Below are 25,859 nucleotides of genomic sequence, written 5' to 3' on the forward strand. Positions count from 1 at the left end.
CTACAACCCCCCCAGCTCCCCAGCCTAGCCGGAGTGGGCCCCAGCTGCCAGGGCTATGGGGCCAGGGTGCCAGGTCTGTGGCCTCCTGCCCCTAACAGAAGGCAGTGGCTGCTGCAGCAGGAGCATGAGCCAGCTCCCCCCACCACCTGCTGTGGGCTCAGGCAGGGCTGGCACCCGATGGCAGCATGCACTCCTGGGGAGCAGGGAGGACCTGCACCCCCCAAATCTGTGGGGGGTGGGTGCAGGGCAGTTGCACGCTACAGGCTCTTGCTTCCCACCCTGCTGCCATCTCCCAGGCCCTCCAGAGCACAGTGTGTGCAACCTGGTGTGGCAGTGCACAGCTGGGGCACACACGAAAGCTGCCTGCTGCTGTGAGCTCCACGTTGCCCTGGCCATGCTTCCCCTGCAGGTGGGGGCAGCAGCTAAGGGCGCAAACCTGCACTGCCTCTGTGAACACAGAGGAAGCATGGCCAGGGCAGCTTGGATTTTGCAGGAGCAGGAGCAGGCAGCTTTCCTGCATGGTCCTGCTGTGACCTGCCATGCCAGTTGCACACACTGTGCTCTGGAGGGCCTGGGGGAGGGTTAGGGCTGCAATGCCCCCCCACTCTTGGCCAGAGTGCTCAGCTGGCTGCAAACCTCTCTGCTCCCTCAGCCCCCAGCCAGCTTGGGCTCCAGCCAGGAGCAGGAGAGGTTTGCAACCCCTGAAGTGCTCTGGCCGAGGGCTGGAGTTTGCAGTCTCCCTGCTCTCTCAGCCCCAGCTTGGGTGTTCCCCAGCTGGGCACTCCAGCTGGGGGGGTTTTGCAGCCAGCTGGGCACTGACCTGCTGCAAACCTCCCTGCCCCTCAAGCCCCACTTACCTCAAGCAAGAACATTGAGCCCGAAGCAGCCTCCAGTAAGTGTGTGTCCCCACCCTTTCCCTCCTGGAAGGAGCTGGAACTCAGCCAGCCTGCAGAGTTCTTTGCAAATGGGGAAAATCCATGGGTTTCTTTTCTAAAAGGGAAAATCTGTGTTTTCTCTGATTTAAAAAAGGGGAAATGAGCAGGGTGATGAGCAGGGATCCTGGTTTTCTCTGATTTAAAAAATTGCAAATTCTTTGATTTAAAAACCCAAAATCCATGATAAAAATTAAAGGTCCCCCAGACTCACAGACATCCAAGCCAGCAGGTAAGTGTGTGTGGCGTGGGGGAAGGGGCAAGGCAGGGCAGAGGAAAGAGAATGTGTTGGGGTGGTAGATCAAGAAGGGGGGGGGAGTGTGCCCCTGTGCCCACTCCCAGGAGCAGGGTTAGAAGGTGAGGGCAGGGGTGCCACTCTGCGGGCCACACAAATGCCAACTATCCTGATGGGGGGTTCGTACGTGGAGGCTGCCATCGCAACTCTGCCACTGCACCCTGAGCTAGCACCCCACGGCCACCTGCATGGCCTGGCAGGCAAGTGCCGCAGGGCGCAGCAGCACCAGTGCGGTGGCAGCTGCCATATGCAGGCCACATACGTGCCACCCAGCCGGGGGGGTGGGGAATGGGGCCTCACATGCAGTGGAGCTGTGCCAGCCTGCAAGAACTCTTTGCAAAAGTGGAGATCCATGGATTTCTCTGCTAAAAGGGGAAATCCACGTTTTCTCCAATTGAAAAAAAAAAGGAAATCCATGGTTTTCTCTGCTTTTCCATGGGAAATGGAAAACTTGGGTCCCTAGTTATGAGCAGCCCTGCAGAGTCTTGCTGCTATAATTCTGGACTGCAAATCTCAGAGACCTCGGGGCAGCAGGAAGCAGAAGTGAACACACAGCCCATGCTGGCTATGTGCTAGAGAGCCGTGCTCTAGTATCGCCCAGCTTCTGGCCTGAGCCACTACAGGCATGTGGCTCCCTTTCTTGAATCAAAAGTAAGTGTCTGTCCAGTTGTTTCTCAGCTTAATCTCTGCAGTTTAGACTAACCTGCAAAGACTGAATCAATTCAGCCTTGGGCTTTTTGAATGTATGTCCGTAACTTTAAAGTTAGGCTTCTAAATCCATGGTAAATAAACCTCCTCAGCAATAGTTTTCTGATTTTCAAAAGTTTGTCACATTCAAAAATCCCACTGACATCAGTGAACAATGCAAGGCATCTCTGCAAATCAGGCCACATTTAGTAGCAAGGTTTGAAAAATCGTCCCCATATCAGTTTGATGTTGCTATGGAATGATATCTGTTTTGAGCAGTCATGCTCAAACCTTGGCCTGCAGAGCCGTGTCATCCAACCAGTGGGTCTCCCCACAAGCTCCAGAATTTTGGTGGCAGGGGAGAGGTAGCAGCATTGATTGCCCCCAGAACCAGAGCAGTAAATATTGCCATTGCCCCTCTGCTGCTAAATTTCTGGACCTTCAGGGAGCCTTGAGGTCCAGATGACATTGCCCTGCACACCAGATTGTGCCAGTGTGCAGTCTCTCTGCAATTGATCCAGCATGAACAGCTGTGCTATGGCCACATGTGTTGTACATGGTTGTGCCAGCATGCTGAATTGTGCCTGCAGATTGATCTTGTGCTGGATCAGTTTCAGGGACTGACACCACACCATTCATCTGGCCTGCAGGGCAAGAGATGTTAAGCACCACTGATTTAGAGAAATGAGCTGTGAGTCCTAACTACATGTTGTTGATGTGAGTCTTAGGGCTAGTTCTGCCTTTTTGCAAGTAGAAGATGAGAGCTGTCGCAAGGGGTTCACAGCCTAGCCACAGGTGGCAGACTGCAGCTCTTAACTCCAATATCCCTCAAAATGTTTATTTCTAGTTTTCTAATCTATGCATTTTTTGCCTCTCTCAACAGTGTCCTCTCCCTCTGTCCTTTTCCTTTCTATTTTGAAAGAGGTTTATGTGCGCTGAACGTCTGTTGCGTTACGGATTTGAATTGGTTTCTGATCACTTGTACTGGTTAATGTGTAATTTCTGTCTCTAGCCCTGATTACATTTCATAAATTCCAGATAGGTCTTTTATTTTAAAGGAACAAAAGGACTAGGTTTTGTAGTTGCAAACGCATTTACACAACGGGCACTTCTGTTGTCTTTTGAATGAGGATTATCATTTGCAAATGAACATTAGCAGAGAACAATTTTGCATATAACACCTGAATCAAGCTGTGAAACATTTTTTTCCTCCAGGGACAGCCTTTATAAAAGAGAAAAATGTGCATGTGTGCAAAATTAGAAAGGGATGGAGAAACACAAGTGAATTGAAGTGTTTCCTGTCACAACTAGTTGGCTTTTTTGCATCTACCATAAAGAAATAAAAGCTTAAGGCTTGCCTTTTATAAATTCAGTTTAAAATATTTGAATGAAAAGGTTTTAATCTATAATCACTTAATTTTAAGCATGCAGTAAAATATATTGGCTGGGAAAATGCAGAGCAAGAATAATTATTTCAGCAGATCACTGCATTATTAAAACTCTAAAAGGTTGGAGCAAAAGTGTTTGAAAATTATCCTGTAGGCTTATTGTCTTCCCTTAAACCCCAAGGCAACTGATGACGTCTCCGTGGTAACTAATCTTTGCTTCATTATTTTAAAAAAATTGTTTATGCTTCAAATTTTTCCTATTATTAGGCACAATTAAAAGCCAATATTTGATAGTTTGGATAGGTAGCAGCCTTACCCTGTGTTCCTTCATGATGCATACACTACAGATACTTGTGTTTTTTGCTCTTAGCTGGCTTTTTGCAATTCATGGCTTTCTATTTTATTCTGTTGCCCTACACAACATGTGAATTGTGCAATAATGGGAAAACATGGCACTCCTGACAGCTTTAGGCAAAACATTAATTTAGTCCCTTATAGTTTGCTGTGGTGATTTGGCTAAGCATAATTACCTCATTTGTGTGCAGTTTTCATGTAAGTTGACAGAGACATTGTGAAGAGTGCTTGTAGGGCATGAAGACCAATAATGGAAAAACTGACCGCATTGATCTACAGTCCATGTTGCCCCATTGACATCATGGGGATTTCACCAACTCAACCCAGAGCAGAATATTGGCAGGAATGGAGAGGAACCTGAAAAAGCTGCTATGCAAATAATAAGTGCAGGAAATTTAGAGAGGCAAAAGTGTCCTAAAGACAGGACACTATACAGAGAATTGGAAGATCAAGACTATATCGTAGCTCTGCAAGTGACTTGCTGTGTGATCTTGGGCAGCCTCATTTCACCTGTCTGTTTTGTTATTGCTAAATGGGAATTACTTTCCTCTGCAAACTGCTATGACATCTGCAGCTGAAGAATGCTTTGCAACTGTGAGTACTTAGCTATTAATTGGCTCCCACTCTAAGCAATTTTTCTGCTTTGGAATTAAGAATTAACATTAAGTATTAATTCTTGTTCCTTGAGATGCTTGCTCCTTGAATATAATTTATCTTGGTTATGATTTTTAAATATTTGTTTTGTTGACCCCTGGCCATCAACATTGTTTAATTCAAAAGACTTCAGGACTGTTTTGGTCCACTCCTTTCATCACCTGAACAACTTCTGTTTTTTCAGTTCATGTTCTAAAGTTCCAGAAAGCTACTTAAACAGAAACCCACAGTCCCTGATGGCTTTCACCAAGATTTGTCATTTCTGCCAAGACAAGGTCTTATTCTTCGGCACACTGTTGTCTGCTTTGCTGTATTTCTATAACTTTAATTTTTTTTTTTTACAAGGCAAGACTGTTGATGATTGCTTAAATTCATCCTCTCCTGAACCTGGAGGATCAGTGAACTGTTTTTCATCGAGTCTCTAGCCCTGGACCTGTCTGCCTTCAGTAACCCAGCAGGAATTACAGCTCCTACCAGTGTAGCTTGCAGAGCATTTGAACATGCAAGTTTGCCTAGTTGCTTCAAGATACAGCCCTCAGAGAAGGACTGTGATGCTAATTACAATGGGAAGAAAAGTGAGGGTGAAGCTACATGAATAAATAGTCACCCTCAGATTTTTTTTCCTGTTGTAGTTGGCACCTGTTGAAGCTTGTAGCAGGTTAACTTTTTTTTTACTGTCTAATTGGTTTGTTGAGTGCTTAATGCTATAGTGCTTGTCAATAAAGCCATAATGAATTTGGTTTTAAAATGCCAAAATATGCATTCTAAAATTTTTTCTCAGTATTTATAAATTCCTTTACCAAAGATTTCAGCTTAAACTTTGCTTAACTAAGACCCAAGTTCAGCAAAATGTTTAACTGCCATCTTCAGTTTAAGTGTACATTTAAATGCTTTGCTGAATCAAACCCTAAAACCCCTGATTGTGCTGTGTTCACCTCCCTCAGAAAATGTCTTAGTGATGACAACTATTTTTAGTGCTGTAATTTTTACTGAAGTAGCATTTACAGACCTTAGTTGAAGATATGCTTCAGAATTCCTCCTGTTTTCTGTAAGTGAGCTTAGGGGACACTCAAACTACTATGCCACTTTGGTTACTAGTCAGTTACACAGCTTGAACAGCAAATATTTGATTCTTAGATGAATTCCCACAATGAGCTGCTCACAAGCAGTTTACAGACTAATTTGTTAGCCCTAAATATTCAACACATAATGAACAAATCTGTAAAAAATTATTTGCTCTTATGGGCAATTTGTAAATGGCAAAAAGAAGAAAATTAGCAAATGCTTTAACAGGAACAATTCAAACAGCTGTCCATCCTGACAAGGTTCCTTCTGCTTGCCTTTTTGCCTGCTAATTTTGTAAGGGATTTCAGTCTCCTGTGCTGCTAGTCCTGTGAAGTAAGCAGAAGTCAGGATTATGTCTTCATTGTAAGAAACCCTGCCTCCATGCTGATTTATGTGGCTCTTTCTTCCATATAAACAGCTTGGTCTGTATTTTTTATCTACACATATATTACAATTATGAGCTTATACATTTTGGGAACCTGAAAAGTGAAGTAGATGCCACACAGTTGGATATACATGAAGTTATTAGTTTGAAGAACACTTATTTTAATGCTTTTCTGAATACTTGTCAGTGGCATGTTTTACATATAATAATAATAATAATAATAAGCTTCATTGTCTCATGTACCTGTTGTGTATACAGAGTATATATACCATACAGATTAGGTATAATGATTCTGTAGTTTCTGAAATCAGAAGGTAGCAGTATTTATTTAAAATATATGTTGCAGTAGCACCTAAATTCCATGGCCCAGTTGGACCCTATTGTATCAAGTGCTATACAGAAGCATAATGAGAGTCCATAGAACTGCCAGTCTAAAAGGAGGCATTAGATGGTATAAATGTGTTTCCTGTTCTAAAAATAAGAAGTGATTATTGTAGGTAAAGAACTACACTGAGGTCTTATATGGTTGAAGTTTTACAAAGTGCTCTATAATTTGTCCCAAAGTACAAAAGAGTTGTATATAGACAATGAACTCCTAGTCTTCCAATACTTGCTCAGTTAAGGAAGGTTTTTTGGAGTATTCAAAGCTGAGATCTCAGCTTGTTGGTTTTGAAACATCATCTGCTTTATAGCAGAGTCCTCCATAATCATAACTTGCATTCATGCATTTGATATTATGGATGGTCAGGCCTCCACCCTTTGCTGTACTTGCTTTTACATGTTAGGGTACTGGCTATAAAATAAGATATTGAAACCATTTGATTAATGTCAGTGTGATGCTGACCACAAAAACTGCAAACAAAGGACTTGTGGCCTAGTTTCAGAGGTGGCAAACTGCTATAAACTACTGATTTAGTGGGAACAGGGTAAGTTAGAAAGGTAAGTGCTACCCATAAGATTTTGATAGTCAACAACTACCAGTATCTCATAGTGTTATTCAGTTAATCTTTTAATTCATTTAAACATATCTGAAATCATTCCTCAGTAGTACTGAAATGTGGTATGGCAGACTCTTGTTTGCTCTTTGCTGACAGGAGAGAAGAAACATTTACACTATAATTGTTCAAAGAAGTAGAATATGCTTAAAAGATTGTGGTCCAGCTGGTTTGCTACAGAGCAGAATGGAAAATGCTGAATGTTTACAAAATAGCTTTATAATGATCACACCTTCTGAAAGTACCATGTAGGAGATATTTAAAACAGTTTTGACACCACAATGATTTTACAGTATACACTGTTGCCTCATTCAGTTTCTGAATACATGTTGAAAAAATAAAATTCAAATATTTTCTGTGCCTTTGCTGTGGGAAAAAATGTAGAAAAATCCCTTAAACTCTCAGGCTAGCACTCATATTCAGTAAAGACAGATGGTGGTGTGTTGCATTGCTAGTGGAAAGCAGCTTGCACTGAAGGAGGTACTAGTATTGCTATAATATGCTCTTTTTACTGTACACATTATTGAGTAGCTATGTAGTTTAATATAGTTACTAATAATCTGTATGCTATTGCTACTGCTGACAAGGGTTTTGTACAACAGGTTGAGGAACAATGCATAAAGGACTCAACCCGTGTCTGCAAATGGTAAATGGCAGCCCAGTGCCCCCGCCAACACTGAAAATGAACATAAGCTCAAGTTTGGTTGACAGTGTTCAACTGTGTGCAAGGGGAAACCTCTTTATATACCACTGTGGCAACCCTCTATCATGCTGGGTTGTGGGCAGTGAGGTGTGGGGCCACTTGGGGATTGAGGTGCCAACCAGGGACAAGAGGGATGAGCAGATTTCAGGGACAACCTGGGTTAGGAAGGCAGGAGGTCAATCCAAGAACCAGGTTTAGGAATAAGTCAAGTGAGGAAGCTGGGGGAGGGGGACCACGCAAGGAGTGGATTCAGGGAGTAAGCCATGTTAAGAAGCCAGGAGATCAAGTAGGGAGCCAACTCAGAGCACAAGCTGGAGGGAACAGCAAGGCAGTCTGGGATCAGGTTGAGTCCTGCTGCCCAGACACTTCCTGTTCTGGGGCAGGGTTTTATATGGCAGAACTGGAGGGTCAGGTGTCCCCAGCTGGCCACTCTGGTGCAAGTGAGTGGGTGAAGGACTGAGCCCTATTGCAAGCTTCAGGACCGCTTTTACCAGCATAGGTGACTGTCTCTTATGCTACCTTTTCCATGTAATCACAAGTGCAAGCTCACAGTGCTGGGCCAGTATGGCCTGCAAGGCAAGGTCAATGTAGGGATTCACTCTGTTAATTGGTTGACTGGGTGGCAGTTGTAGCATCAGAAATGCCAGGCAATCCACCGCAGATGTGCGTGGCAACCAGACACATTTCTATTTACAAGCGACTCTTGAGTAAGAGTGTAACCTGCCTTTGCTCACAGACCAAACTCACAGGGAACAGAAATTAAAAAGAAAAATGACGTTGTCACTACAATACAGTGCTGATTTTGACAGCATTCATTCCCTGTGTGTTTTTGTATGGCTTGGCCTATAGCCTAGGTACATTTTACTGCTATTTCGGAGTCTTAAAGTTATCAAGGGTATTTGGTTCAAGATGGTACATTTACAGATTCTAAATAGTGGCAAAAATAATGAACTGCATTGATACTTTATTTGTTTTTTATTATTGTTAATTGTTAGGTTATTTACCTAGTTTGATTACTTAGTGGTACTTATTAAGTATGTTTCAGGCTCTCAGAAGTGATCTAAGTCTCTGTCAGATAAATGTATTTATTTATTTAGATTGAAGTCTGTCATAATATCTTGTATGATATAAAGGAAAGCAAAATGCAATAATAACATGCATTTGGCCTTACATTTATTTAAAGAATCAAATGCATCTATTTAACAGCCTGTATCCATTGTGTTGCAATGATTGAGTCACTTTAATATCAACAATAATAGTCTTTCAAGGTCTCAGTCCTGCAGCTTGTCTCCATAGAGGTGCTGATAATCTGACTCCTCACAGCTAAACTCAGCATTTTCATAACACCACAGCCTTCTAAATGAAACCAGAAGTGTACCATGCGAATCATCCCAAATGCATGTCAGTGACAAGTCATAGCACACTGTGTATCCTGGGAAGTACGACATATGCCCTCAAAATATTGTTTTTGAATTATTTTTGGAGAGTTTTTTTAAACACAATATTGGGGACTCTTACATAGTGCTTTGTCCTGTCTACTGTTAAGTCTGTCCACCAACGGACATTTTGTGACTTCCCTTGTGTGATTGTTTCACAGGTTGAAAATTCTCACCAGTAGAAAGTGCCTTGCTTTTCTAGCTTAAGTTTTTCATCATTTCATACTGTGGTTTGAACTGAATCACCCTTAGTCAGTAAGACATGGGAATAAAAAGTAGCGATCATTGGAAAGAGATGGAGATTACAAAAGAGGAGTAACAGGGCAAGAGAGAAATTTAATATAAATATCTCCTCCACGCCACACAAACCCTCATTTCATTTTCCTTTTTATTTGGTTTTGTCCACATCATAAAATGGTCAAGCAATTTCTATGATTGGCAGTAACTGACTTAAAAAACCCACTTCAGATTATAGTAGACCAGATGATGTTAGGTGCACTAGAAAACTTTTGGGGAAGGAATACAGATGTGAAACAGTATCTGGATGCCAGCCTGAAAAAAGAATCTTAATTTAAACCTTACTCTGTTCCTGTTTTATTGTTGCCACCCAGTATAATCCACTGATGCAGAAATGAAGTGTAACAAGTAGAGGATTATGACTGGAGGTAGGACAGCAGCAGCAGCCACAGTGGGAATAAATGAATTCCTAAGAAGCAAAATCTAATTTCCATGCAAAATCCCTCAGCAAAATAAACAAAAACAAATGGGGTGCGGGGAGGGAAATATAGAACTTATTGGCTTGTAAAGGGATTTCGTTGCAGCAGTTTCCACAAGGTGTCAATTACTGCTAGAAGAATGATATTACTGGTAAATTGTTTGTTTCTCTGCATTCAGTGCAGTATGGTAGAAACCCTTTTACAGCACTATATTTACTGATACTCCCTGCCCTTGGTCCTGACTTTGTCTTTTCAGGGTCTGCACTTGGCTTCTGAGGAGATCATAGGAAAATATTTATTGTTGTTCTTTTTATTGCATGCATTTTTGACAAACCTAAATTCCTTTTAGTTTTCTTGTATCTGGGCTTCAAAGTGGGTGGAGGAGGATGCAATAAGTAGAGGTGAGCATTCACCAGGATACTTAGGATGATGTTTCTAGATATGCCTCAGAACTGTGTAGGGCTACATACAGACAGTCAAAAAGCCTGAGGCTGAATTGATTCAATCTTCACAGGTTAGTCTAACCTGCATAGATTGAACTGATAAGCAAGTGAACAGACATTCACTTTTGATTCTGGCAATGCAGCCACATGCCTGTAGTTGTCCAGGGCAGAAGCCAGGGGGCACTAGATCACACCTCTCTGCTCAGCTGAAGCAGTCAGCTTGGGCCAAGGCTATCCTGCCCACCCTGTGAGGGGGGATGTGCAAGGCAGGTGAAAAGTATCCCGGGATGCTAGGGGACTGTGAGTTGACTTGAATCTGGAGGGGACCTGGGACAGAAGTTCAATAAACTGATTTAACCTAAATCAGTTAAATCTGATATCACATCCATCCAGATTTATCTTAAACTGGTTTCAGTCATTTTAAAAGTGGATTATGCGCACGGAACTTCTGTTGTGTTACAGATTCGAACTGGTTTCTAATCACGTATACCAGTTTATGTGCAACTTCTGTCTCTAGCCTAGAGGTTTGGAATGCATTTCCAAACCTTCCCCTATGGTGGTGTTGGCCTCCTTCCCCTCTCACACCCCTTCCAGAGTAAGACATAATTGGCACAAACAAGGATTTGGTAATACTACTTGCACTCTTTATATCCCTTCCGCATATAGAGTTTTGTTTTATTGCTAATGCATGCTGCTTTCTATAAGAAGAAATCATGTTCCTAGTGATTGCAAGAATGTTAGGACTCCTCATACATGCACACATGCTTCAATGCACTGCACTTAAACACAAGAATAATTAATCAGCTGTGATAGATTTTAGGAGGAATAAAACCTCTGACTCTTTACTTTATTGTGGTTGTTTCTGATGCTTGGAGGTCACAAATTTTCTCTCCATGAGGGAAAACAGATTGGAGAGATTTTGATTTAGGCTTATCTCTAGAGTCAAACAGGTCAGGAATCATGACTACCTAAGCAGTGTTGCATAGAACATTATTCATAGTCTGTTTTCAAAGAGTAGCTTGACTTTGCCATCCTGAAATAACAGGTAAGGCTTAGTGCATATATCTAACTCCAGTTCCCTCCTTTCATTTCCACTGATCTTTACAAAGGCTTTGCTTTTATTTCTTTCTGTTTTTGTACCTGTAGATCTTGTCTCCCACAGCCTACTAGAGTTGTCAGGGATTTTTCTACATGATTGCCTTTAATTCTAATGCTCGCTTTTTTTCATCATTACTCTTTTTTCCCCCCTCTCTTCCAGCTCTCTGGTCTTTCACTTTCTGATTCATTGCTTAAAATAAAGTTCTCTCCACATGACGGAGAATCACAGGCAAGATTTACAAGATATACGCTCTATTTCCAAAGGCAAGCATTTATTCTAAACTATGGGCAAGAGTCTCTGAGTAATGCTATTTAGGATTTATCTGTCTGGGTCCCAGGAGTTTCAGCAGACATTGATTATTCCTCTGATAATGCTACTCATAGTTAGATAGAGTGTCAGTGCTACTAGAGATAAAAAAATAAGTAGGAAACCCATTCTATAGTTGAAAGCCAGAAGGAGGCACATTGTAATAAAACCCCGCATCATACCAGCAAAGAACCAGCTAAAAATAAATATATGGATTAAACTATGACCATGTTTACTGTAGTGTATAGCAGAAAGCCAACACTCCCTTCTGTTATAGTTTTATCTTGAAGAGCGTGGAAATATATCAAATCATTTCTGATGATCTTGTCCAATGGAGACATCCTTGAACATTTTATGCCTTGATCTGGCTTTCAAAGGGAAAGAATTTGGCCCCACAAACCTTAGTTACAGTAACATTTTTTAAGAGTTTTTTTGTTGACTAAGGTGCCCACATTTTTGAGCCTGAAAGGCAGGGCCTGATTGCACAATCTCAGCATTTTTGGCAGATCAGTCCTCCTTAACATGTCTTGAACTGGGTACCTAAAGTCAGAAGTCATTTTTCTAAATCCAGAATTTAGGATTTTTAAGTGGTTTGTGTTTAGTGTCTATGTATAAGGGTGGCTGAGTCCTCAAAAGGCATAAGAAGGCAGTAGGACAGGCACCCTGGGCAGCAGGACATATGGGAGTAGTGGTGACATCAAGTAGCTGCTGGCTGCCATTGTAATTGTGCAGCTCTGACAGCAACTTTTATTTTTCCATCCCTGCTCCAAGGCAGTGCCTTAGGTATCTGCTCCAGTTGCCCTGCCTTAGTTATGCTACTGGTTCTATTCATTTTAAGCACATAAAGTTAGCACGCTGTGCTTTTCTTACACTGAGTCTTTATCTAAAACTATGAGACCCTATATGATCTGGAACCCAGCTATTTCCTGCTTTGCCTGTATCTTTTTTTGGGGCAATTATGATTGGCTCCGTCACTCTTGCTGCTGATTCATCAGGTGCAACTCTGAAGACTTACCCCTAGGAACTGCCTGTAGGCCCAACCAAATTATATAAGACAGTGCCAAGGCTCCCACTAATTTCAGTATTGAGAACTAAGAACAAGGTCTTTCTGTTGGTTCCTTGAAGTATGAGTTTTATGAGCTTCAGAACATGGTATAAAAACGTATCTGTTCCATATGCCACCAAGCTGACTTGTAACATGTTAGTGGCAGGACGCAGGTAATTTTTATTAAGTATTTCATTCTTTCATGAGTAGACAGACAGACGACTGACAGGGGGCCATGGGCAAGGCAGGAGGACAAGCATAACATGTGGGTCTTAGAAATCTACTGGGTTGGAGCCTGGATTTAGTGTGAGCCCTAGGATCCTATAGGGGTCAAGTGCACTGACCCGCTGCATAACATCTAATGCCTCTGTCCCAAGAGGAACATGAAACAGCATCTCCTTTAATAAAAATTCAGCACTATTTTCATTTGCTTTTCCTCCCTCAATGCACCCTCTGGTTCAATACATGTATATGCAGAATAGGTACAATCAGATATAGAGAGACCTATTTTTATAAACATTTAGTTTACTGTGTCTCCTAGTTGCTTAGGGTGAGAACATAGTAGGCAATACAATATCAATTCTATGAAAAAATGGAACTTTTGGAAACTCAGTTTTGCAAAAATAAACCAATGCTATTTTGTTTTGGAAACATATTTCAGTATTCCTAAAATGAAATATGTTGCTGGGACTTCTGGCTCCCATGATGCCCATCTGGGGGCTGTAGTGGAGCCATAGAGCCCAGACACTTCGGTTGCCCTGGTTCCATAACTACCTGCCAAAGACCCAGGGATCCTAGCAGTGCTGGCTGCTGAGATATGGGGAAGCAGCAGGACTGGGAACAGTATTTGACTGGAAAAAATAAACTTTTCTAGAACAATTGAAATTTTCCTTTGGAATAGTTAGGTTTTTGAAGAAAGTAAATTTTCTATTGAAAAATCATTCTGATGGGGAAAGTCCTGCCTAGCTTTACTTAGAGGCTTTAGAAATCAGAGAGATAAAGGGGGTTAAAAAAGAGACCAAGTGGCTCTGAGAGCATTACAGGTAAAACAAAACAAAACAAAAACCACACACCAATAAAAACAAAACAAAAATGTGAATAGTTTTTAGCTGTGTCCACAGCTTCTGGCTTTGGTTTTGGCTTTGAGTGTTGTCTCAGTCCTGCTCTCACTGAAGTGGGAGCTTGATTAGAACATTAATTACAATTTGAAGATTTATTACCTATTTGTCAAAATTTTTGTGTTACGATATACTGAACCAGTAAGTATTTCTGTAATATATTCTGGGTATGATTGCAATTTCACTCCATAGTGAAACGGCAAGTGAAATAATTGCAGAATGATTGTTCAATAATTATAACACAATTATCATCAATTCACTAGATAAGTCAAATTTGTTAGCCCATGAGTGATAAGCCCCTTGGGTGCATTATCAATTTGTCTGTTGTTCAGCACTGTCATTCCTTATTCTGATGGGTTTAGACAGTAATGGAGAATATAAATGTTAAACTGTTAAAAATGTGCGACAACAGGAATTGCCTCTGGCTGGCTTACCAGAAGTCTGACAGAAGCTATTAAAATGTTCTTGTTGCCACCATGTAGTCACTCCTTTCATAGTCTTCACTGAGGTAATAAACCATTCAGAGAAGATGGCTGGGATGCTACCAAGTTAATAATGCCAAACTTGTGTTGAAATGAAGTTTTATTTTGATAAATTCTGAAACAAAAATGAAAAGGAAGCAATGGAGTCAGCTGTAATTGTCAGTTTTTATCTTCTTTTTTCATTCACCATCACCTGTGTCATTTATAAAAAATCTAGGCACAGATGTGCTGAATATTAAGTCACTTGTTGGGACATTACCTGTTTTTAAGCAAAAACCAAGAACTATTTCAGTTCCCACTGAAGTTTACAGCAGAGCTTCTGATAATTTCAGTGCATGCAGGTCTAGGTCACAAAAGTGTGTTTTTTTTGTTGTTTTTTTAAATAGGTCGAGTAGGATACAAAGATTTTCCTTTGAAGGAATAGCAATACGTTGTTTTAAGAGAATATTTGTTCTTTTCTTTTGAGGGGAGTAATATGTAAACATAATTTGCATAAAATGTGCGCTCCAACTTGACTGTAAAATGTCTTAATGAGTCACTGAGGGACTGTACTAATGCTTTCATGTGCTAGGCTATATGCAAAACCATGGATTGTACCCTTCACTCTCACAGCTCTGACGGGAAAAAACAAATGTCTGACAGAGATTGTACACTGAATTAGGGGAAGCAGTAACAAAGGTTTACAAGTCAAAAAGAGACTAAATATTAGACTGGATTATGTAATATGTAACCATCTGTTGCCTGAAATGAAGCTGGGGGAGCTGGGAATGGGATGGCAGTCATAGCATTTTGCATTTCCTAAGCAGTGCTTGGGGGAGTATACTTGTAGCCGTGTTGGCCTAAGAACATAGGCAGACAAGGAAGGTTCTTTGGGTAAATCCGATATTTTTTTATTAAACCAACTAATTTAGCTGGCATGCTCCAGCAGACTCAGTTAATCGAGTCTGCTCTGACATGTTCTAATTGTAATACATTGAAGCATGTGTATAGGCACCCTTAGGCCTGATACTGCAATAAGATACAAGTAGGTAAACCAGGCCTCTGCATGGAGTTTGGGTGATGAGGTATGACCAAGTAGATCCTATTTCAAAAGTTATTACAAAGGGCAGATTAAAAAATGGACTTGCTGCCTAAGTAGAATTTGGGCATCTAATTCTGCCTTAAGTCCAAAATTGTGATCTTGAAAATCCTGCTCAGCTGCTGCCTTGCACCGGAGACTTCTGAACTCCATAAGCAGCCTCCCTTTTCACTTTGAAGTTCCCCAGAGGTCTGGAGTTGCACGTCTGTCCATGGTCAGAACTGCCCAATCTTGATAGAGCTGAACAACTCAGGACCTAGCTCATGCCTAAACATGGCTGGGATCCAGAAGTTAGTCATTCCTCTATGTAACTCCCTGGAGGGTCTTAATCTAGCAGCTGCTCTCAGAGTGTGTATAACACACTGACAGGAGTAAGTTCTGCACAAAATGCAGTTGTGGCCACTGCTTTTTTTTGAAATGATGGCAGAAGAGGAAGTATTGTTGGTGTTCCTCTTTTTATACACTATCCCACTGAAGCTGTCCCACTGTGCATAAAAACTCAAGAATCATTGAGTTAGAGAGCACAAGGTGGAACATGTCTGTAAAGGAGTGGTTCATGCACTCACCTGGAAAAGGGAAGACCTGGGTTCTATTAAGTGCTCCCAATACTGTGTCTGTATGCTATCCAATATCTGATGCATGTCAAAGACAAAAACATGCATGGAAGCAGATAGTGGTTTGAGTGCCCTAACCAGTTTCCCCTGAACGCTTCAGTAGTAGAAATGGAGTTTCTTTCCCACCTAGAATAGATAATAGCTGGGTAGTTATGCCACTCTCCTTGAAGGTAGGAAATGTACATTTGAACTCCCACATCCAAGTTTAAATTCAACCTTGGCCTCCTACTTCCCAGGCAAGCACTCTAATTACTTGCGCCGTTGTCTTAAAAGAAAAGAGATCACTTCTATTAGTTCCTTGAAAGAAAGGCAATAGTACCATTCTGCAGAGATGGGTTTGAACTTGTGGATCCCAGGCAGAGAGAAGTTTCTGCTTGCTGCCCTAAGTCCCCTGGCAGATGTTAAAACAATGGTGCAATTGGAATTGGAGGAATGTTGTGCCCCATCCCATCATGACAGACATGCATGGCAAGAAGTATTAGTGTTTGGAGTATGGCGTAAAATTCCTCCAATCCCAATTGCATCACTGCAGAGCTGTCCCCATTCTAATCCTGCAGATCAACAGGGGGCTGCTCTGTCCCAGACATGAGTGGGCTCCAGGCTGAGGGCTTTCAGAGCCAGGCCAACAATCAGGTGATTGTTGGACCCTGCCCTGGATAGCCTCCAGTCTGATTAGAGACCTGGGGTTGGTTTGAGACCTTGGGCTGTTTGGAACCAGATCCAACAAGCAGCTGACTGTCTCTTAAACAGACCTGGGACTGCCCAGCTGCATGCACAGTTTTTAAAAGTCCTAGGTCCCTGGGATGGGGGGAGTCTCATTCCCCAAGGCATCTAAAAACCATGTGTTCAACCTGGCTTTCCTACCTTAGTATTTTAAAGTGCTTTTTTGCCCTGTAGCCCTACTGGGGCCTGTAGGGCAAGGCAGGAAAGGCTGTTGCTCAGAGGTTGCCAGGGTCCTCTTGGCACTCCCCCGCCAGACAATCATGTAACCCATGTATCCAGCAGCTGATGAGACTGGGGTCTAAAAGAACTAAGATGTGACCTTATACATGTTCTTATCTAATGCATATATATGCAGTTCATTTTGATTTAGGATGCTGTCAGGGAAGTGTTGGATCCAAAGACAACCACAGAGCTTGTTAAACCCAGCAGGTTCAACAGAAAGGGCAACCAAATCCATTTCTGTGGTAGAAGTTACTGAGGGCTAGGATCTAAAGCATCAGGACATATGTCAATAGCATAAGTAAATTAGATGAATTAACAGAACTTTTCCTTAATGCAAACATGAGGACTAGGATGTTGACTGTAGGCTCTGTGTACCAGGGACAAAAAGCCGGTGGAAGGGGTTGTGTCTTGTCCCTGAAAGGAAGCAGAAATCTGGGGATTTTCTGTGTCTGTGTAAGGAACAGCATTATTGGCTTCTACTGCATTTAGGGAAAGAGGATTTTATGTACTTTTTTTGTTTTTATTTTCTATTTATTATTTTGCTTTGTTCTTATCCAGACTCAGTTTTTGCAAAGCTAACTACTTAGGACAATGGGGCAAGAGTATGATTTAGATCACAAGTTAACATTTCTTTATGAAAACAAGTACATCTGCAATTATTTTTAATTCAGTTTATTCAGGACTAGATTATTTTGTCTCCAGTTAACATCTATTTGTGAAATGCTCCTCATTCCAAGGAATATCCCCTTACCATTCCAAGGAGATTCTTTTCATATGGCATCAAAACTATTCAATACAACACTCCTTTTAAATGTCATATGCTGTATTTATTGTGTTTGGCTGGTGAATGCATTATGCTGAAAAGTTTGCAATTGAATATACCATGATATACTGACAGATATCAAATGGATAAAGGTTCTATACCTATTAAAAGTTACAAGTCTTGGTACATTACAGCATTTCACTGCAGTTAAGCTAAACATTTTTAGGTTGATTACTGAAATCATATGTAATTGAGCATGCACTGGTATGCCTGCTCAGATCTTAGGAGGAAGTTTAGCACATAAGATTGAATTAAAATAAATTTGCATGCATTCAGTTTTTAAAATAACGTATACATGTTAAAGACTTACAAACCATTTAGCTTTGTGATACTACTGACAGCTCAGACTAAGGTGACATCATGGGAAATCATTCTGAAATTTAAGAGTTATAAGGTTTTAGAGTTGTTTTTCTGTGTCTGTTTTTTACTTTATCTCCTGTTTTCTTGTAACTAAGAGCACAGAGTGGGAATCATTTAGTGGAGTCACAAAAATCTTTTCTGGTTACATCATTTATTTCCTTATTTTGAGCAAGTTGGTAGAGCAAAGAAAACTTTGGCTACTTATAGCAGTGACACTCAGTCTTGATTGATAACACTGGTTGCACATGTGTACCTTTAACTGAACTGTGGCAAAAGACACTACAGTTCAAAAGAAAACAACTACAGTATGAGTTGCATGTACCAAATTTATTCATGACTGAAGAAAAGACATGCTTAATACATGTAGTAAAAAATAAGCAAACAAAGCTTTTTAATAACTTTTTCTTTTTCTTTCTGTCCATGGTGGCTTTGCGTTCCCCCTTAGGGGCCCTTTGCTGCTTTGAAATACCTCCTTTTGTATTCTTTTTCTCCTCTGACTCCATTTCTGGGTACTGTTGATTGGTTTCCCTGTGGTAGTCACTGTTCATGTTCTGTTTTATCAGCATGTAACAGGGAGCTTTCTTGGGTGGTCTGCCATTGGCCTGCCCTCCTGTTTCTGGGCCAACTGCCCGCCTCCTTGCCAGTCATGCCTTGTTCTTTCTTAATTGGTTCTAATTAGGTGGGAGGCTGCCCATTATTGCCCCCAATGCCAGGTGGTGCTATCTTCAGCTCTTTTCCTCCCCTACACCACAGCCCAAAACTCACAGATGGCATACAGGTGACATAATGCTTACAGCCTACAGCTGGACCAAGCTTAGCCCTTGTTGTCAGGCTTCAGGCATGCACATATTCATATTGCCCTCCTCTCACTAGGGCCGCTCACACTCCACTCCTTCTCACAGGGTCTCTTTCACACATTAACAATTTGTATCACCTTGCTCCCTCTTGGAGCGGGCCCCTTCAGCCTAGGCTTTACCTAGTGCACACTTTGGGTGGCAGACATACTGTCTTTTTGGCCTCTCCTGTGACCCTCACTGGTGTAGTGGCCAGCCAATTACCTGACCAGGGCCAAGCTTGCCCTGGCCCCTCCTGGGGCAACTCTATACACACTCACACACACATACTGGGCTCCTAGCCATCTGGTTTCCCCCTCATTGGGGTTCCACATCTCTGTCCCCTCTAACTGGGGCCATGGGGCCAGTAGGGGCTCAGGTGGCTGTAGCCATGCAAGGTCCCAGCTGGGTCTTATACTCTCTCTGGGCTCAGGTGGCCGTAGCCATGCCTGGCCCCCTTGTACATACAGTGTTGTGGGGGCTAGGTGTTAAGGCACCCCAACTCGCCTTTCACCAGGGTGGTAACTGGCCTGGTATTTCCTGGGGACTCCTGTGCCAATGGGAGCGGACTGCTCTGTTTATATAGGTAGCCAGAGTTCTAAAATGGCCACTATAATCAAGCAGCTGCTGGCTGTTTGGCTTAGCCCTTAAAGTGGCAGGCACCAACAGTGCCCTGCCACACAGGATAATCCTTTGTTTACCAAAACCCATCATATGCACACATTCTAATTTGGTCATTTAGCAGTGTCTTAATTTGGGAATGTCTCAGCCTCCTAGTTTGGTCTGTCCACCAAAACCAGAAATCCCAAGGGCTCTGCAGCTGGTCACTGTGACCTAGCTACCTTATTTTATGTTATGGGTTATCAGGGAAAAATGTGGTATATGTCTTCAGTTTTCTGGTCTGTTGGCTGGTTCCAGACACAAAAGAGTCTTGAAGGAAATGGTCACAAACAGGCTTTGTGAAACCAATTAACCCTTGCTGTTTCCCTGGACCATTGTTCTAATGCATATCTACTCTACCTACAAGGCAATTCCTAAAAGCAACTTCTAAATATCATTTTCCAGCCATCACTTTTTAGTGGAAAAAAATATATATGTCCAGTGCATTTACCTTCCAGGAAATTCAGCTGAAGAGATGAATGGCAAGGATATTGCTTCTAAAGGAATTAACCCCCCAGTTTTAGGGAAGGCCTTCAACTTTAGATAGACCAAAAAACCTACCTGCCTGTCCCACTTAGTACTATGGCAGCTGCAACAGAAAGAATAAAGCAAGAATTTCCTGCTAGAAGAGAAAAATGGGCTACACAGTACATTCTTCAGTACTCTCTAGGGAATGCTCTGTGTTTTTCATTTAATTGTAGCACCAAGGATATGGATTTTACTTTTATTTCCAAAAGAGAAATCACTGCACAGAGGGGTGCTCTGGGTAAGCAGCATGATAGGAAATTTCAGAGATCAAAGATGCATTTATGCATACATTAAAGATTATTCATTCATCTAACTACTACACCTTCATTCTGGCAAAACCCAGATGTGTTGGTCTTACAGGCATATGTTACTAGGTTTTTTTGACACAGCTGATATGGATGGAACTGAATGTTTCTGTTTGAGTGAGGGACATTGGAGTTAGTTTGACTGCATTAGTTATCCAAGGCCTGGGATAGACTCCCTCCAGAGGTGGTGCAGGCACCTACTCTGGACTCTTTTAAGAACTGTTTGGACACTTATCTTGCTGGGATCCTTTGACCCTGACTTCCTGCCCCTGGGGCAGAGGGCTGGACTCGATGATCTTCCAAGGTCCGTTCCAGCCCTAATGTCTATGAAATCTATGAAATCTTGTGCTCCTAATTGGTATCTATGACTATATTCCAAACCTGCTAAAGGTTTTATGATGGGCATGACTGCACAAATAAAAAGTAAAATTAAATTGAGTTTTAATTTTTTCTTTACAAGATTATCACTGATTTATTTACAAGATTATACTGATTTATTGCAAGATTCTGGTTAATATTTAAAGGTGTCCCCAAGAATATATGGCTAAGTATCCTGTCTCTGCACTGATGGCAGTTATTAAAATTATCTGCCTTATCCTAAGAGCTCTACTTGTTAGACCTAATGACTTCTCTCTGGGTAAGGTTCCTTTCAGTGGTGCTAAGTGTGTGGTTTGAAAATGCTCTGAGAGATTTCAGGATAAAAATATGAAAATGATTATTTTAGTATTCTCCTCAGTGATGGTTGAAACTGAAAAGATTTTGAGCACACTTCGGACAGCACTAAGGAAGAAAATGCTACCATTCCCCTTTCGTTGAATCTATTATTAGTATGTTGAGTGATGGAATTTTCATTGTGCTACAGGTTGGACCTTTACCAAAATCTGAATGAAATCTAAGGCAGGCTATCTTGGCATAACTAGCTGAACCTACCTTGCACTGTGACCATTGAAGAAAATCATCCATGGCTGATATGAGGCAAGGAGGTACTCTTCCTGTGAAATAAAACATGGTCTGGGCCACCTTGTCCGATACCTAAAGTCTAGACTAAATTTCTGTTCACCATATGGCAATACTTCTGTCTGTAGTTGATGAACACAATCCACAAGTATTTATGTGGACAATGGAGAACATGTGAGGGAGACAGGAAAAGGCAGCAGAGTTACTTTCCTTCAAAGAGAGGAAAGCAGTCCTTTGTTAATTCCTGTATAGTAGTGAATCAGATTTGCAGTGGAACACAAGGATAAGCAATAAAGAGGCTGTGCCAGATCATCAGCTGTAAATTAAGCACTCCATTGACTTCAGTGGTGCTATGATGCTTCAAGCCAACTGATCACCTGGCTGTAATATTTATACTAATTTTTATACTATATAGGGAATTAATCTAGTCAATTTATTAATCTCATTAATCTTGCCCAGACCATTTCCATTTTGTTATTACAAAAAATAGCCCCCTCACAGCTCCTCCACCATTAAATTAACTAATGTATGTTGATAAAGTATATTAATAACAGCAATTTCTTTAGGGTAAACAACCTATTGTAGTGAGTCCATAAGCTAAATATAATACCCCTCAAAATTAGTCCTGACATAAAAAACAAGCCTTGAGAATACTGCAGTAAACAATGGCAAGTTTTCATTCCAGAAATGTTTTTATTGGTATTAATTGAACTATTAGGCAAAAATGTTTGTCAAGATTGTGCAATTATGATCAATTGCTGAGAGCAATGTCCACTGCTACTGAAAAGGAAAGAGGTGGGTGGGAGAGTCATGTTTTGCTTTAGGCATGCTGTTTTCTTAATGTAAGTTTGCTCCTTGAACATGCTTTAGTTAAAGATCCCCTGCCACCATTTTTCAGCATGGGGACACTGATACACTTGACATGGAAGTCTGCTGGAGTGCTCCAGCAGACTTGATTAATCGAGACTGCTCTGACATGCTGTAATTACAGCACATCAGAACAGCCTTGATACGTGTGTATAGGTGCCCATTGTGTCCAGTTTGGGCTCTTCACTGCAGAAAGAAAGTGGACAAATTGGAGAGAGTCCAGTGGAGGGCAACAAAAATGGTCAGAGGGCTGGGGAACTTGATTGATGAGGAAAGGCTGAAGAAACTGGGCTTGTGTAGTCTGCAAAAGAGAAGACCGAGGGAGGATTTAATAGCAGCCTTCAACTATCTGAAGGGTGGTCACAAAGAGAGTGGAGCTAGATTGTTCTCAGTAGTGACAGATGACAGAGCAAGGAGCAATGGTCTCAATTTGTAGCAAGGGGAGTTTAGGTAAGATATTAGGAAAAACTCTCTCATTAGTTGTAAAGCAGTGGAACAGGTTACCCAGAGACGTAGTGAAATCTCTGTCCTTAGAGATTTTTAAGACACAGCTAGACAAAGCCATGGCTGGGATGATATAGTTGGATAGTCCTGCTTTGAGCAGCAGGTTGGACTAGATGACCTGAGGTCCCTTCCATACCTCATGCTGTATCCTTCTTTGATTACAGGCCTTTGGAGCTGAAATGCCAGAGCCATGGTCTACATTACTGTAGGACTGAGACTGCAATACTAGCTGCAGAATGAGTGCTGTCACTCTGTACAGCGAGAACCCTCTTGCAATACCTGTCTAAGTGGCTGTTGCAGAGAGGTCAGGATTTGGCTCTGAACAATTAATCTCTGCAGTACTTGCCATCAATAAATACATATTCCATTTCGCTTGTCTGGTGAGAACTGAGAACTATGCTTCCTGTTCACTGAGGAAAGAGATAAAAGGCTCTTCAGTCCTGATTTCCGTAAGAGAAATGCACTTACCATAATACAGTCAATAAACTTTGTAATTTTTCTCATGAAAACAAGCATTAGTAGCTTCAGGAATTAGTGATGCTCACAACATTCCTCAGCCTGGGTACAGGATTAGATGCTAATGATTTAATTGATGGTTGTATGTGCAAATAAAATGTACGTACAATATTCTTTTGCTAATTATGTCTTTTCAGGGGGCCTCAGGCTCTTATAATTTAGGTCTCAGACAGTAATTACAAACCAGCTGCAATTACAAGCAAAATGCAAAGCACACCCATGCCGCTCATCTTAGAATTTAAAAAAGTCAAAAACCAAAAAAACACAGTTGCAGCCCATGGCAGAGAAATTTAATTGCAAGTAATTAAGAAAGGTAATTTGACCTTGTACATAGATATATGCATTACTAAAAATGTGTCATTCATGTGATAACAACTAAAGGTCCAATTAGGGTTTAAAAACCTTGAATTTTCCAGGGGGAAAATACCATTTCATTGAATCTTTTGAGTTTGAAAGTTCAGATTTCATTTGCAGGCTGTCCTACTTAAAAATCTTTTGTGGGAAATTTGTTTCAGCAAAGACTGCAGGGGTGGGTCAGTAACCTGTGGACTCTGAAGGACCAGTGTGAAATCATTCTTGACAACACTTGCAATTGACAGAGTATTAGAAAGATCATTCCCACAAGGAATTTATAATAGGGTCTTGGGGCTGGCTCTGCAGGTCGGATTATACAGTCTAATGACATGGAGTATTATGTCCAGGTTTGGCCCTTGAACTTCAAGAAGGATGTGGACAGTTTGGAAAGAGTCCAGTGCAGAGCAACAAAAATGATTAGGGATCTGGGAAGCGAGACTTATGAGGAAAAGCTGAAATAACTAGGGTTATTTAGCTTGGAGAAGATTCATAGATTCATAGACCTTAGGGGCTGGAAGGGACCTTGCAAGATCATTGAGTCCAGCCCCCCGGTGTAGGCAGGAAGTTTGTTGGGGTCAAATGACCCCCCCAAGATAAGCATCCAAATGCAAGTAGGTGCTTGCACCACCTCTGGGGGGAGTCTGTTCCAGACCCTGGACACTTAGACCGTAAATACATTTTTCCTTATGTTTGTGGCCATTAGACCTTGTTATCCCTTGGGGAGCCCTGGTGAACAACTGTTCTCCCAGATCCTGGTGCACCCCCCTTATTTACTGTTCTCCCCAGATCCTGATGCACCCCTTTGGCTGCCACCAAGTCCCTCCTGAGCCTTCTCTTCTCAAGGCTGAAGAGTCCCATGTCCCTCAGCCTCTCCTCGTAAGGCTTGCTTTTAAGTGGGTTGCTCTCCTCTGGACTCTCTCAAGCTTATCCATGTCCCTCCTGAAGTGGGCGGCCCAAAAGTGAATGCAGTACCCCAGCTGTGGCCTCACTAAGGCCGAATAGAGTGGGAGGATGATGTCCCTGGTTTTGCTTGAGCTGCATTGGTAGATGCATGCCAGAGTTCGGAGCCAGAAATGGAGGACCCCAAACCCTATGAGCAAGCAAGCGGCTTAGAGTTGTCCTGAGGGACCCTTGATTGGCCCATGCTGGGGCCAGGACCCAAAGGGAGGTCAAAGGGCCACAGGGGCCCACCACAAAAGATGCCTAGAGCAGAGAGTCTTGGGATCCTGAGTGGCCTGAGATGGGGCTAGGGCCTAAGGGGGAGCCAAAGGTCCCAGAGAGGGGACCACAGCTAAGGGGGTGAAGGATACAGCTGAGTTTAGCTGCCTGGGATGCCATTTGTGAGGCTTGGGCCACAGCGTAGGGGTAGAACAGAGCTGCAGATATTCCCCTAAACAGCGGGGTTCAAAATGGGCAGCCTCCCACCTAATTACCATCTCAGTACTATTACATCAAGGCATGGCAGCAAAGGGAGATAGGCAGCTGGCCCATAGACAGGAGGCGGGCTGATGCTTGCACCAGGCATGAAAGTCTGCCCCATGTCACAAATGCCATCAGGTTTTGGTCCGCCCTTCACCTTGTGTCCACCTTGTGAGCCTGTCCAGATCGGCCTGTATCCCCAACCTGCCAGTGTGACTGCCTTCCCCTATAGTTTAGTGTCTGCAAACTTTGCCAGTCCGCATCTGATGTCCGAATCCAGATCATTAATGAAAATGTTTAAGAGTAGTGGCCCGAGTACTGAGCCCTGAAGGATACCACTATTCACCTTGCATCACTTTGATTTGCTGCCATCAACCAGTACTCTTTGGGTCTGACCCTGGAACCAGTTCCCAGCCATCAGACCATGAGATGGTTGAGGCCACAATTTTTCAGCTTAGCCATGAGGACATCATCGGAGACCAAGTCAAAGGCCTTCTTGAAATCCATATATGACATCAACTTTGTCTCCCTTGTCCACTTAGTCATAGAAGGAGATGAGGTTGGTCAGGCAAGACCTTCTAGCGACAAAGCCATGTTTGCCAGCACTCAGAAATTTGCCTTCCATTAGCCTGCTGCTGATGGAACCCTTGATAATTTTCTCCAGGATTTTTCCAGGGATGGATGTCAGACTGATTGGTCTGTAATTCCTTGGGTCTTCCTTCCTTCCTTCCTTCCTTCTGCTTTGGATGCACTGGACCAGGCTCGCTTGGAACTGCGTGGGGTGATCCCGAGCGTAAGACTCCCCGGCTTCCTATCTCTTTTCTTTTCTGACTTCCACATGCCTAAAGGTCTCTAGCTTCTGTTTATCTTGCTTTCTGATTCTTTTCTTGCATTTTTGCAGCTTTTTTTCCCCTTTTTCTTTCCTCTTTCTCCCCTCCCCCTTGTACTTCCAGTTTCTTTGTCTGTGAGTTGCTTCTTTAGAGCCTTCTTTCT

The 25,859-nt window shown here is 42.2% G+C and overlaps 1 long non-coding RNA gene across 1 annotated transcript; it reads left to right on the plus strand.

The window, feature by feature from the left end:
- The first annotated feature begins 720 nt into the window (after positions 1-720).
- On the plus strand, positions 721-23,133 carry LOC132248400 (uncharacterized). The gene is made up of 3 exons (XR_009459581.1): positions 721-892; positions 21,112-21,232; positions 22,742-23,133. It is a non-coding gene; the product is annotated as an uncharacterized LOC132248400 (long non-coding RNA).
- Positions 23,134-25,859: the final 2,726 nt, after the last annotated feature.

This window comes from Alligator mississippiensis, chromosome 2 (assembly GCF_030867095.1).
Source record: "Alligator mississippiensis isolate rAllMis1 chromosome 2, rAllMis1, whole genome shotgun sequence".
NCBI lineage: Eukaryota > Metazoa > Chordata > Crocodylia > Alligatoridae > Alligator > Alligator mississippiensis.